This window comes from Triturus cristatus, chromosome 4_1, assembly GCF_964204655.1.
Source record: "Triturus cristatus chromosome 4_1, aTriCri1.1, whole genome shotgun sequence".
NCBI lineage: Eukaryota > Metazoa > Chordata > Amphibia > Caudata > Salamandridae > Triturus > Triturus cristatus.
In genome coordinates this window covers 1,232,614,715-1,232,628,038 of record NC_140585.1, presented here as the reverse complement: position 1 = coordinate 1,232,628,038, position 13,324 = coordinate 1,232,614,715, and the positions used below count along the sequence as shown (strand labels likewise).

The 13,324-nt window shown below is 51.0% G+C and overlaps 1 protein-coding gene across 4 annotated transcripts in view; it reads left to right on the top strand.

Moving 5' to 3' along the window:
- NXPH4 (neurexophilin 4) overlaps positions 1-13,324 on the top strand; it is a 395,242-nt gene that overhangs the window by 368,954 nt on the left and 12,964 nt on the right. Inside the window, exon 1 of one of the 4 annotated variants that reach the window (XM_085654636.1) lies at positions 4,705-4,764. The exons of 2 other annotated variants lie outside the window; for them this stretch is intronic. The gene's annotated coding sequence lies outside the window, so the exon portion shown is untranslated. Of the gene's footprint in view, positions 1-4,704; positions 4,846-13,324 lie in introns of those variants that run through there. One more of the 4 variants, XM_085654635.1, reaches the window with a different exon arrangement.

Here is a 13,324-nt window from a genome sequence, read left to right as displayed (position 1 = left end):
GCATACTTTGCATGTTCTCCACCCAGGTTGCATTACAGCCTAGATGGAGTACATCCCCAGGCTCACATTCACTGGCTGAGCGCCAAACCACGTTACTCAGACCAATCACAATGCTGCATAGCAGCGTTGTGATTGGTCAGGGGAGCCTGGGTGCTTCCTGTTCCTGGCTGGGAGAGATGCAGCAAGAAGACGGAGGAGGGACGTGGCGAGGAGGTAAGGTTTTTTTCCATCTTTTTTTACACTTCTCTCCTTCCCCCACCCCGTCCCGACCACCCCCGATCAGTGCCAGCTGCCACTGTTGGACGACCACTGGGGAAACCTACCAGACCCAAACATTTCTGTAAAATTAGGCTCTCCACGGACTGTAGTGTGCTTTGCGTGCATCCAACAACATTTTCTTATTGACAATGCCTTGCAAACCTTAAACTTAATCTAAAATCGCATATTTTCCCTGCCTTTCTGTGACTTAAACTTCGGGAATCTGCAGGGATCCACAAAATTCCTACCATCCAATGTTCCCCCAGAGCCACGCAAGTCTTACCATGCTGGACAACCCCAGGTGTCTAGTTTTTACTAATGTGCAGGTTTGGTAGGTTTTAATGGGTGCCAACTGAGCTAGGGCCCAAATTCCGCAGTCACCAGTAATGCGGAAAAGGGTTGGTTTTCGAGTGGAAAAATCTGGTCTGTCCATGTTGAGTTTTGGGCCTTTTCTTGTCACGGACACTAGGCCCATTTAGTGATCTCCAATCATCAAATAAGGAAGACGTGTTGATTATCATGTAGGAATCCTCTTTATCATCAACCCCCAGAGTACCTCATTTGGCAGCAACAGTACAACCAGTCAGGAATGACCCCAACATTCTAATCACCCACCCTATATCCCTAGAATCTAGAACTTAAGATGATACGCTAAGCACATTCCACATAAAGCCCCCACTATACTAAATACTACACAACACTATACAATTTCCCCCTTTTTTAAATACCATATATTATTTGAATAAAGATACATAAAGCTAAATAACCAGCTTATCACCCAAAAAAATAATTACATTCAAACAGATCCATTTTGTTTGGTTTCTTCACGATTTTCCCACACGATTTTTTATGTGCTCCAGCAGAAGTAAAAACATCTTGTGGAATAATCGTGAAGAAACCAAAAAAATGTGATATGTTTGAATGTAACTAATTTTTTCGTCACTAAGCTGCTTATTTTGCGTAATAATTTTCCCTCGTAATCTTTTGGATGGGATAACTTTCTCTACTGGTAAAATAAGAATCACTTTCACACAATTTATCTTTGACTTTCCAAAATCCTCTCAATTCATCTTTACAACTCCTTTTATCTTGGTCACTCCAACCAATCACAAGTTTCTCTTTCAACTCTTTCAAAACTGCTTTTTTTCTTTTTCTTGTAACGGACACTAGGTAGGCCAACCCACACAAGTGAGGCACTATTTTTATCTGGAGACTTAGGGGAATACTGGGTGGTAGTAAATGTATCCCTCCCCACAGATTCTTAAACTTTCTGCCACAGAAATGTGAGAAAAAAGTGTGTGTTTTAGCCACAGTTTGAGATCTGCAAGGGATTCTGGGTAAAAAAAAAACCTCTTTAGAATCACACAAGTTAGAAATGTCTTGGTATGGTAGGTTTTCCTGGGTGGAGCAGAGCTAGGGCCCAAAATCCGCAACTACCCACATTGTAAAAAAAGCATGGATTCTGCGGAGTAAAATATGATGCCTCCAGTTCAAGTTTTGGGGGGTTATGTGTGGCAGGCGCTAGGCCAAGTCACCCAAGTGAGGTACCATTTTTATCAGGAGGCATGTAGAAACACAAAATAGTACAATATATGTCATCACCAATTCAATGCCTTTGCATTTGTGCCTTCCAAATGTAAGCTAATGGGCTGAAAGAAAACATTTTGGAAAATGCCATCTGAATTGTATGCTAGTATGGGTACCCATAAATACAGAGATGTACAAATAACCACTGCTCCTAAACTCAGTATCTTGTGTGCATGTCAAAAATACAAAGGTTTTCGTCATACCCATTTTTCGTTGTTTATGTTTTATGACATGACTTGCTCTATACATGGTACACAATGAAAAACCATTGCAAGATGTAATTCAGTTGTTGGCTCTGTGTACCTCGGGTTCTTGGAGAACCTACAAACCCTATATATCCCCATGACCAGAAGGGTATAGCGGACATAACTGTACACTGTTTTTTTTTTAATTGGCCTTCGTAATATGAAGTTACAGATCAAAATTGTGTCACAAATGGCTGTTTTTCGTACTTGTTTTCACTATTTTTTCATCTGAACAGTTAGTTTTGTTGGAAAAACCTTGAGGTATCTACACAAATTAACACTTGCTAAATTCAAAATGATGTCTACTTTTTAGAAATGTAAATATAGCTTTCTGGGATCACCCATGAGTTCCATACCTCTTTCTATCATAAATTTGAAGTAGGTTGAAAGCACCAAAATAAGAACAATTTGCTACTTCTTATTAAAATGTCAAAACTGTGCTAAAAAATATATTTTTCAAAATGTCAGTTCTCCTTGTACCTGAAAGCTGGGAAGGTGTTGTTTTTAGTACAGCAAATCTTTTGTTGATACCATTTTAACTCCTTGGCCGCGGCGCTAATTCTGTCGTGGCGCTGGGGGGGTGCGGGGTGAACACGGCGCCGCCATGCTCGTGACGGAACCACGCCGTCATGAGTCACGGGCGAGCTGTGCTCATGACGGCGTGGTTCCGTCACGACTCCGCCCACTCATTAATGAGCACACGCCGCCCGTGGCTCATGACTGCGTGGTTCCGTCATGCGCATGGAAGGGGTTAAGGAAAAAATAGACACTTTCCAAAGAAAACATAACTTAGGTGTATTTTTCTTGGTCCCCTCCATGAGAATCCACAACCCCTAGGTACCCTTTGGATCCTTGTGAAGTTTTGGGAAAAGGACACAGATTTGATGTGGATACTTTTTGTGGGGAAAAAGGTTATGGAAGCATGAGCACAAAGTACCCCAAATAGCCACAAAAAAGGATTGCACTGGGGTGGAAAAGCCTCAGCAGTTAAGGGGATCTTCTGGGTCTATGCTTACCAACCTCCATCACTTTACAGACTTCAATGTGGGATCTCACAAATATAAGATCAACATGCTAACCCCCTCTAAATGGCCAACCCATATATAAAAGCCATAGTTATGAAGACATAAAACAATAAAAACTCCCAGCAGAAAAGACACAAATTAGGGATGCACCTTAACTTTCATCTCACTAAATACCGATGAAGAAACACTGTCCCAAAACATCCCTCTACCCATCCCACGGGTGATTGTCGTGGACAGCACCATCTGACTAAGGAACCAAGGGGGAGAAGGGGCCAATCTCTGGCTCTCCTGGAGGCCTACTCCAATGCCTAGCACACCCACAAGCCACAACTGCTGAATTTTGGCTGCGGTGGTGTGAATTATGGGATTGCTTAATCGTGTATTGCTCTATGGCTGCAGGTAGGCCACCCTCACTTTTTGAACGCATCCGCCAGTTCACTAAGTAACTTGTGTTTTCATGGTAATGTAGCAGTTCCGATCACCAGGTTATAGGATATCGTCTCTGTGAGGCTTGTAATGTATTTTAGTGGGTTCAGCACAGGGCACAAGTCCTAAAAAAAGAAGTGGGGGGACGCTGTTACCGGAAGTGACGTCACAACAGGAATCTCATGAAAAGAAGTGGGGGGACGCTGTCACCGGAAGTGACGTCACAACAGGAATCTCATGAGTATTCATATGCCTTTAGATGACGGGGCATTTCACAGCACTGCTACCCCTGGTCTGTTCCTCGATGTCCTTTGCAACCCCCCCTCCCCCCCACTCCCACGAGGGGGTGCCCCAGTTGCACAACGAAGTGCTCAAAAGTGCACAAGATACAGAAGGACACACATTCCAAGCGTTAACCGCCTGCTCGCTCCGCCTCCCAATCACTCCAGCCTGCACACACCACCGGTGCCTCTTAAAGTCTCCAATTACAAATATTAGCATATCTTTGGTAATTTACGGGAAACTTCCCTCACACCCGGGCTCTCTGCTCACACAATGCTGTCCAGCTTTTGGGCAGGGGGGACGGCGTCCACCCGGAAAAACCTGGTAAAATAAGTGGGGGGACGCCGTCCACCCGCGTGGTACCCCGACTCGAGCCCTGGGTCAGCACCTGTTGCACTGATACATATGTGTCTCTGTGGTTCACTGGCAACACTCCCGGTGGGGCTAAATTAGCTGTCTGTGGTAAAAGAAATGAAGACAATGTTAACGATTTTAATTGATTATATGATCACCTAATCATTTTATTATAATGAGATTCGTTTTTCACCTCGGTAGAAGTTCTCTGGGGCCCAAGCCTTCATTTTTCACACCAAAGTGACTGCGGCACGCTCAGCTGAACTTTTCAGATGTTATCCTTCCCCCAAAAAAAGATGAAAGGAAATTAGATTTTTTAATGCTTGGCCTGCAACGTTTATTTTTCATAAACTGCTTGTGTTTGCCCGGCGCGCTGGCGCCCGGCTGTGCGCGTGATTGATGAGGCCGCCGCACATCTTCCTCGGTGTCAGCACTTGGCAGCGGGGTCCACAGCACGTGCGCCGCGCGCAGGGGGTGGAGGGTAAAAAGGGCAAGGCGCGCGAGAGGCAGACCCGGCGGGAGAGAAGCCCGCCGCCCAATCCGAGGAGGCATGGCGTGTTGGGCTGACGAGAACAGGAAGTGCGGAGGTGAGGGCGACGCCTCAGAATGCTAAGAAGCCGCGGGGAGATGCAATAAACGAGAACGTGGAAGGGGCAGGATTGATTTGCGTAGGTGAATGGCACGACTAGAAGTGAAATTTTGACAGTCGTCTATTTTATAATTAATTTACATTAAGGTCGGACTGGGACAGAAGATAGGCCAGGACACCAATATAAGTGGGTGCCCATTCATAAAGCTTCAATGGCAACATTTTAGAGGAGGAAACTGGGAGATTTTATAAAAAAGAATCTGGAGAATGTATTTCTCCTATTGACTTCTGTTGAAGTAGAGGCAGTAACAGGCGGTAAAAATCACGAGTTTCCCGTCTGAATCAGGTCTATTTGCAAGTAAAAGCTCTAATTTGCTCTCTTTCTCTCTCGTTTGCTTTACTTTCCCACCTCACTTACACTCCTTGTTGCTGTCACTCCATGTCAAGTGCTTCCCCCCACCTGTGGTGTTTGGGGGTGGCAGACCAAGGGGTGGTGAGGCCTATGGGGGCAGGACACAAAAGGACACAACAGCAGGGGTTACTGGAGTGGGCCGAAGACCTCGAGCGGTCTCGCGCCCTTTTATTTATACTGTCGGGCGTGCCCGCCCTCCGGGTGCGTGGGTGCGTGAGTAGCGTGCTGGAACGGGCCGGGTGGCTCCGTTACCACATCCCTCCAATCTTTCAGATACAGAGATCATTTATCGCCAAACCATTCAGTTCTTGTGCACACCACGCAAAGTCTCTCAGTCTCTTACTTGGGGCCGGGTTTGGCCGAAGTCCATACGGCCGGCTCCTGGGAGCGTCTCCTCGGCCTGTACCTCCTGCCCCACAGACACTGGGCACCTCTGTCTCGGCGGAGGGCCCGCTTTCTCGATCGCCCGCCCCGGGCAGTGGGGTTGCGCTCTGCGATGGGCTCGCCGGCGTTCCTGGTGAGCCGCACCCCTCCGGGGCTTCCAACTCTTCCTCCTCCTGGTCGGTCTCGGGGACGCCAGATGTTATTCGTTTGAACCAAGACGCATTTCGCGTTACTGTCCGCGTCCCTCTCCTGGCGGACACCATGGTGCCCCGCACTCCGGTCACTTCCCACACCTCCGGTTCGAACGGGGTACGATACTTCCAATTCGGGTACCGGTCCTTCAGGATGACCCCGTCTCCCACCTGGAGACTCCTCCCCCGGGCTCTCCTCTTCAGACTGGCTTTCTCGTTGGAGATCCGCCTTCTCCCTTGCGCCGCCTCTTGGTCTAGCGGCGTGGGCAGCCACACATGACTCGCCGGGATATTGTCCCTGGGGGCCTTCTTGAACAGAAGGTGCGCTGGCGCACACCTGGTGGTACAGTGGGGGGTCCGCCGGTAGGCACTTAGGAACTGCGAGAGGCACTGATCCGCATCTTCTCCTTGCTCGACTCCAATTCTCAGCGCCCGGTTCATCGTGCGCATGAAACGCTCCACCTCCCCATTCGCCTGGGGCCACTGCGGGGTAATCTTCCTGTGTCTGACTCCTCGAGCCGCAAGGTATTCCTGGAACTCTCGCCCTTGGAACGGGGGCCCGTTGTCCGATCGGACTTCCTCCGGCAGGCCCATCATGGCAAATATGCGATCTAGCGCCGCTCGCACCTGGCTGAACGCCGTTGATGACACTACTTCCACCACCGGGAACTTGGAGTGTGAGTCCACCACCACTAAGGTGTGGCGCCCATCCGGGAACGAACCAAAGTCTATACTCAGCTTGGACCAGGGTTCCAGACAGGGCTCCTCCGTGATCACTGGGTGAGGCGTCGGCTCCCCCCCCGTGATGTTGCACGAGTGACAGCTGCGGATGGCTTCCTCAACCAGCGCGTCCATCCGCGGGAACCACACCTTGCTCCGCAGCCTTGCCTTGGTCTTGGAGATGCCTTGATGCCCTTGGTGTGCCAACCTGACCACCTCTCCTTGGAGACTCATCGGGATGACGAGGGTTGCTCCTCGCAGGACCACGCCGTGCGGCCCCTCGCTGAGTTCACTCCGCGCGTTCCACACCTGCTGTCGATACACTTTCTCCTCTTCGGTGAGGGCCTGCACTCCATCCAGGAAGTTCCGCCAGTGGTGGGTCGCCAGCGTGCGCTTCACCTTCACGAGGCAGTCGTCCAGTTCCGTGGCTTTGCCGATGTCTTCCAACGTGAGTGCCACCGGGCATGCAGCTTGCGACACTAGTCGGACGAACTCCTCCGTCTCCGCCTCATCCGCCTGATCAGGGCGCACCGGCTCCGGGTGGCGGGACAGGAAGTCCGCTGGGTTGCTGGCCCCGGGTCGGAACACGACCTCAAATCGGTACGCTTGTAACTGGACTGCCCATCTCTCGATCCTCGGGGGCCCTAGCCTCGCCGTGCCAGCGAAGAGCGGAACCAGGGGCTTGTGGTCGGTGACCACCCGGAAGTCGTGCCCATACAGGTAGAGATGGAAATGTTGGCAGGCCCACTTGATGGCCAGCGCCTCCCGCTCGATCTGCGCGTACCTCATCTCCGTAGCCGTCAGAGCCCTGCTGGCATACGCGGTCGGGACCCATTCTTTCGCCTCCGTCTCCTGCATCAGGACCGCGCCCAGCCCCACGGGGCTCGCGTCCACCACCACCTCTGTCCGCCGGTGGGGCCTGAAGTACGCCATCACCTTGTCATCGATCAGCGCGTCCTTGACCGCTTGGAACGCCATATCTTCCTTGGCCGTCCAGGTCCACGGGTGACCACTCTTCGTGAGAAGCCGGAGCGGCTCCGACAGGGACGCCAGATTGGGAATGAACCGCCCGCAGTAGGTTGCCATCCCCAGGAAGCTCCTGACCTCGGTGGCCGATGTGGGCCTCGGGGCAGCGCGGATCGCTACCGCTTTCTTCGGATCCACTCTCAGGCCTTCCCTCGAGAAGATGTAGCCGAAGAATTCGACCGACTCCTGGTAGAAGGAGCACTTGGCCTCGTGCAGGGTGAGTCCACTATCCGCTAGCCGCTGCAGCGTGTCACGCAGATGCCGATGGTGTTCTTCCAGAGTTCGTGAGAACACCAGAATGTCGTCACTTAGGTTGATGACTCCCTGGAGACCCGAGAGAGTCTCCCGTATGGCGTTTTGGAAAACTTCGGCCGCTGACGAGATCCCGAAGCTCAGCCGCTTATACCTCCGCAGGCCAACGTGGGTGGAGAAGGTGGTTATGTTGCGGCTGTCGGGGTGGAGTTCAAGCTGGTGGTACCCCGCGTTGAGGTCCAATTTCGTGAACCACTGCGCGCCGTTGAGGTCGGCCACAATATCGTCCATGGTGGGCGTGAGGTGTCTTTCGCGCTTGACTGCCTTGTTTGGGAGGCGCATGTCTACGCACAGTCGGATGGCGCCGGGCTGCTTGGGTTTGGGCGCCACGACCAGGGGGGACACCCACGGGGTCGGACCCGATACCTTCTCAATCACCCCCAAGTCTTCCAATTTTTGCAACTCCTCTTCTACCTGTGGTCGCAGGAGGAATGGTATTCTCCGGTGATGCAGCGCCATGGGCCGGACCGTCGGGTCCACGTGTAGTCTGAACTGCTTTCCGCGTAGGCATCCTAGACCTTGAAACAGCATCGGAAAGTCCTTCAGTATCTCCCTTGCATGCAGCTCGTGCACCTGATTTGCGAAGAATACCAGCGCCAGATCTTCGGTGGTGTGGCAGCTCAGCAGGGTGCCCCTCTTACCTTCCGCCACGTGGAAGGTCGTGGCCAACTTCCGGCCTTCGCTGACGACTTCAACGTCAATCACCCCTCGCAGGGACAGTGGCCGGTCACTGTCGTACGTGTAGATGAGGGCTTTGGAGGGTCTCAGGGGTGGCCGTGGCGACAACCTCTCATACTGGCAGCTGTCCATGACGTTCACCGACGCCCCCGTGTCGATGAGAGCACTCACCGGGGACCCGGCCACCAGGATGTCACACATGGGCGGCGGTCTTCTCTTCGTGCCTTCCCGGCCTACAAACGACACGAAGAACACTTCCTCTTCTTCTTCCCCATCTCCCTCGAACTGTGGCGTGGAGTTTTCGCGCAGGGCGGCGGATTCTTCCACCGTCAGTTGGTGTACGCGCGCCGGAGCCCCACGTGGGCCGGAAGCGCCTCCGCGCCCCCTGCGGCTGCTCCTGCAGACCTTCGCAAAGTGGTTCGCTCGGCCGCACTTCAGACATGTTTGTCCCATGGCGACGCACCGGCCGCCAGGTGGGTGACCTAGGCCGCAGTTGCCACATGTGCTGCCCTGCGGAGCCCTTGCGGCTCCTCGCTGATTGGTCGGTCGCTTCTGCAGCGTGTCCACTCTCTCTTCCTTGATCGCTGGCGGTTTCTGGGCAGCCGCAGGCCGGTTGAGGGCCGCCTCCATTGCATCCGCTCGAGCATTGGACAGCTCGTGAGACCGGCCTAGGACCAGGATGTTGTCGAGGGAGATGCCTGGCTCCCGCAGGATGAGACGCCGCAGCGGGACCGATCTGCACCCTTGAATGAGCTGAGCCCGGATCTCCGCCCTTTGGTCTGGCAGCTCACAGGACAGGGAGAGTTTCCGCAGGCGTGCATAGAAGACGTCAATGCTTTCATTTTCTTCCTGTCGCGCCTGGCGCAGCTTAAACCACTCGAAATCGGGGTTCGTTTGGGGATCAAAGTGGCGGTTCAGGGCCCTTATGGCGCCCGCATAGTCGTCGTCGTTCCCCCTGTCCGGTAGAGTTTCGAAAAGGTCATACAGTTCTTCGCCCCCGTAGCACATGAGGAGAGATCTCTTGACCGTGTTGTCCGTCTCCCGCACTCCGACAAAATAGTGCTCCAGCCGTCCGATCCATGAGCGCCACCGCACCGCCGCCGTGGAGGGGTCTGACAGTTCGCTGAACGGCGGCAGCGGGGCCACCGCCCCGTGTCCAGGCGCGGCGGCCGCGGGCAGCGCGGCTGCCTGCTGAGGCGGTTGCGCCGTGCCACTTCCGCTGGCGGCAGGGCCCGACATGTTCGGCACCTCTCACTGTGCACGTTCCCCGACCGTGGCTGCTTGGCTGGTATCCAGGCGAGACCTACTTTCCCTCTGCTGGTGCTGCGCGTGGGCGAGACCTGTGCTGCTGATAGTGTTGCCCGTAGGCGAGACCTGCTGGAGCTGCGCGTGGGCGAGACCTGCCGATGGTGCTGCTCATACGCGTAGGCGAGACCTGCTTCCCCACCGATCTGTGTTTTTTTTTTTTTGAACTCTTTATTGGCCGTTTCTTTCCCTCAGGCACTGCTGAGGACGCCCCCTGCAGCAACCGGCTGTCGGGGCCTTCACCGGCAGAAACCAAGCCAGCTAAAACCCCCAGACGCCCAGGCAGCTCACGAGGGTCGATTTCCCCCTCCGACGGAGCTCACCTGCCAAGGACCGGCTTCGAGTCTTCTAGCGCGAGGACGCGCGCGCGGCGAGGTCCTCCCTGTTCCGCCTCTGCGGAGAGCGCCGGGCACCCCCCAGGCAAGTGTGATGAGCGCCGTAGAGGCGAGGCGAGGGGAGGCTCCGCCCTCGTCGCCAATGTGGTGTTTGGGGGTGGCAGACCAAGGGGTGGTGAGGCCTATGGGGGCAGGACACAAAAGGACACAACAGCAGGGGTTACTGGAGTGGGCCGAAGACCTCGAGCGGTCTCGCGCCCTTTTATTTATACCGTCGGGCGTGCCCGCCCTCCGGGTGCGTGGGTGCGTGAGTAGCGTGCTGGAACGGGCCGGGTGGCTCCGTTACCACACCACCCACGCCGTCTGTTACTTTCCACGCTCGCACACTGTGTTACTTCCACCCACCTTCGCTCCCCATGTTGCTTCTGCAGCCCCTTGATGTTTCCACCCCCTTTACTTCCACCACTCCTGTGTTACTTCCCCCACCCAATTTGCAAGAAAAAAATACTTTCAGGATTTTTTTTAATTTTTATGTGCCAATCTAACACAGATAAGCAAATTAAAATAATTTAAAAAATCTTTTTGTAGGTGCATGTGGTGCACACATCTACAAGATGATGCAGCCAGCAGCGTCATAGGTTTTTACTCCCTTAACTACCAATGCATCACAGCACCAGGGATGCATACCATACAGTTTGGCTAGAAATATTTGACAAAGCTAATAGGTCCCAAAGGCGAGACCATTGGCTCTGCGACCCATTGTTTTGATACATTTTATCTGAGTGGTCGGTGAGGGGTTGAAGGCTGCACAAATTTGAGCTCACTGTGAGAAATGTTTGTGGTATTATTTTAGGGAAATGCTGTTATATATTTCACTGCGTTCCTTTCGTATCAAAAAGATAGCATGAACACACCTTAGTTCTTCTACTCTAAACATGCCTCTTCATTCCCTCAATCTTATCCCTTCTCCTGGTTCAATTTTTCTGTTTCTTCTGCCCTCTTGTCTCTCAGCGGTGACTGTACCATCTTGTTAGAATTTAAAAAATTTGATTTTCAGGTTGTATGAAATGTTTTGTATCTGGAACACTTACTGTGGCACACCAGATAACACATGACGCAGCTCTTTCCATAAAATATGTGCAGCCGAGCCTGCACTGCTCTTTCTGCCCAGTGTACATTATTGTCGTCTGTACAATGCGTGCTGCCTGATGTTACATCCTAGTCATTATAAAAAGATGTTTAGACCACCAGCCCACTCCATTACTAAACTGCCACAAAACAAGCCCACAAACTGATCTGTCAAACAGGCCATTCTTGCACTGCCTGACTGTCCAATATGCCACTCCGACCCTGTTCATAGCAATATAGAATCCAAAGTTTGAGGACTTGTTACCTGGTTTCAACCTGGGCAGTGGATTTCTTTACAAATCCCCAAATCAGGAAACCGGATCCTTTCACGTCGCTAATCTCAGCCATCATACGTGTTGCCTGTCCTTAATTTCAAAGATCCTTCACTGCCCCTGAATTCCAGAATCTAAGTCATATGGCTTATTTTCTGTCCTTAGACTCAAGCATACGGCTCATTTCCTGTCCCTGCTTCTACACTCTAGGCCCCAGCCCTGCCAAGTGCCAAGCTCTGGCATGGGCCCATTTCTTCTGAACTATGCTGGGCCACAGCTGAGCATGATTTTACAATTTGACGGACACTAATTCAATTGAGGCTCATAATAATAGCCTCAAACGACGCCAAACCATTTCTGCTTTTAAGATAATCTGTCAACCTCTAGCACAACTGTCGACTCATCCAAAGTCATGAAAGTGACTTTCAAGCCAGTGTTCAAGTCCCAGCATGCTTGGCACTGTGGGGTTAAAAACCAGCACTGACTGAGACTTACCCTCATGACATGGGTCATTTGGAAGGCATGCATGAGATTTCATCTCAGATATTTTCTACTTCCTCCTTTAAAAAAGACACTGAGGCAATATGTCTCATTAGAGACTTTCAGCTATGTAAAATAGCGACACCAGGACAAATGTTAAAGAAGAGGACCGTGAGTGAAAATAACACATGTGATGTACCTGAATATTTGATCATTTGGACCAGGATATCGCCTCATGCTTTGTCAGTCACAGGTTGCATACATCCATCATATTAAGCAGGGTTGTCTCTTATTATTCACTAACTACGTAACACAAATGATAGCACCTCCTTCTTTCTACAAGAATTCCACCCCAGCTACTAGAGATTATAACTCTTCCACTGTGTCTTGGTGCTGTTAGTTACATTTCAGGTTTCTGTTTTCAGGCAGTGCTTTGAAGGAGCCTTAGGATGTTCATAATAGATCCTTATTAATATGACATGACACCTAAGTCCCCACAAAACCAATGCAGCAAAATACTTCCTGGCATCTCCTACACGTTTGCACCATTTCGGCCTTCATGAACTGCTTACTAACTGTTGCCATTTTAGTGACCCTTCCTTTAACAATATTGTTAGCTATTATTGAAGACATAAAGTAAACATATGGGTGAGTAAAATATTCCTCCGTTAATGTGGAAGTAGGGTCCAAATCCAACTGTGAGTAGCATCCCTGATTACCATTGCTTTAGGTGAATTGAAAAAGATCTGTGAAAGGGGCTTAACCAAATATCCCTATCTAGGAATCCTTTCCAAGAAGCATGGCTTATGTAATCAAGCATATGGCTCAAAACATGAAACGAAAATCCTATGCTTCACACAGTGTGCTCCCTCACAATTATTTGGTTGCCGTTCTGTGAGTTTTATTGCACCCAGACATTTATCACAATAGGCGTAGCAGTCTTATTGACTTTACCAATGTTTATTGGCAATATCGATTACATGAGCAACAATCATTTTTTTGTTAATAATTAGAATTGAAAATGTTTTAATTCTGAAAATGTGAGACTGTGATTTAGGCATTTCTGATGTCTGTGGAAGGGGTATTGGTCTTCAGAGTGTCTCCGACTGTTCTCTTCACACTGCTCTGCTGGCTCTCATTCGTAGATATGAGGCCAGATGTATAAAGGCTTTTGGGGCCGCAAACATCCTGATCACTAAAATGCCTTACGGTATTTCAAAATTACAAATTGCGATTTGGTAAAACGTTACTGAACCCCAATTTGGGTTTGGGACCTAATACCGAATCAGTATTTGAAATGGAAGTGATTAGAGCA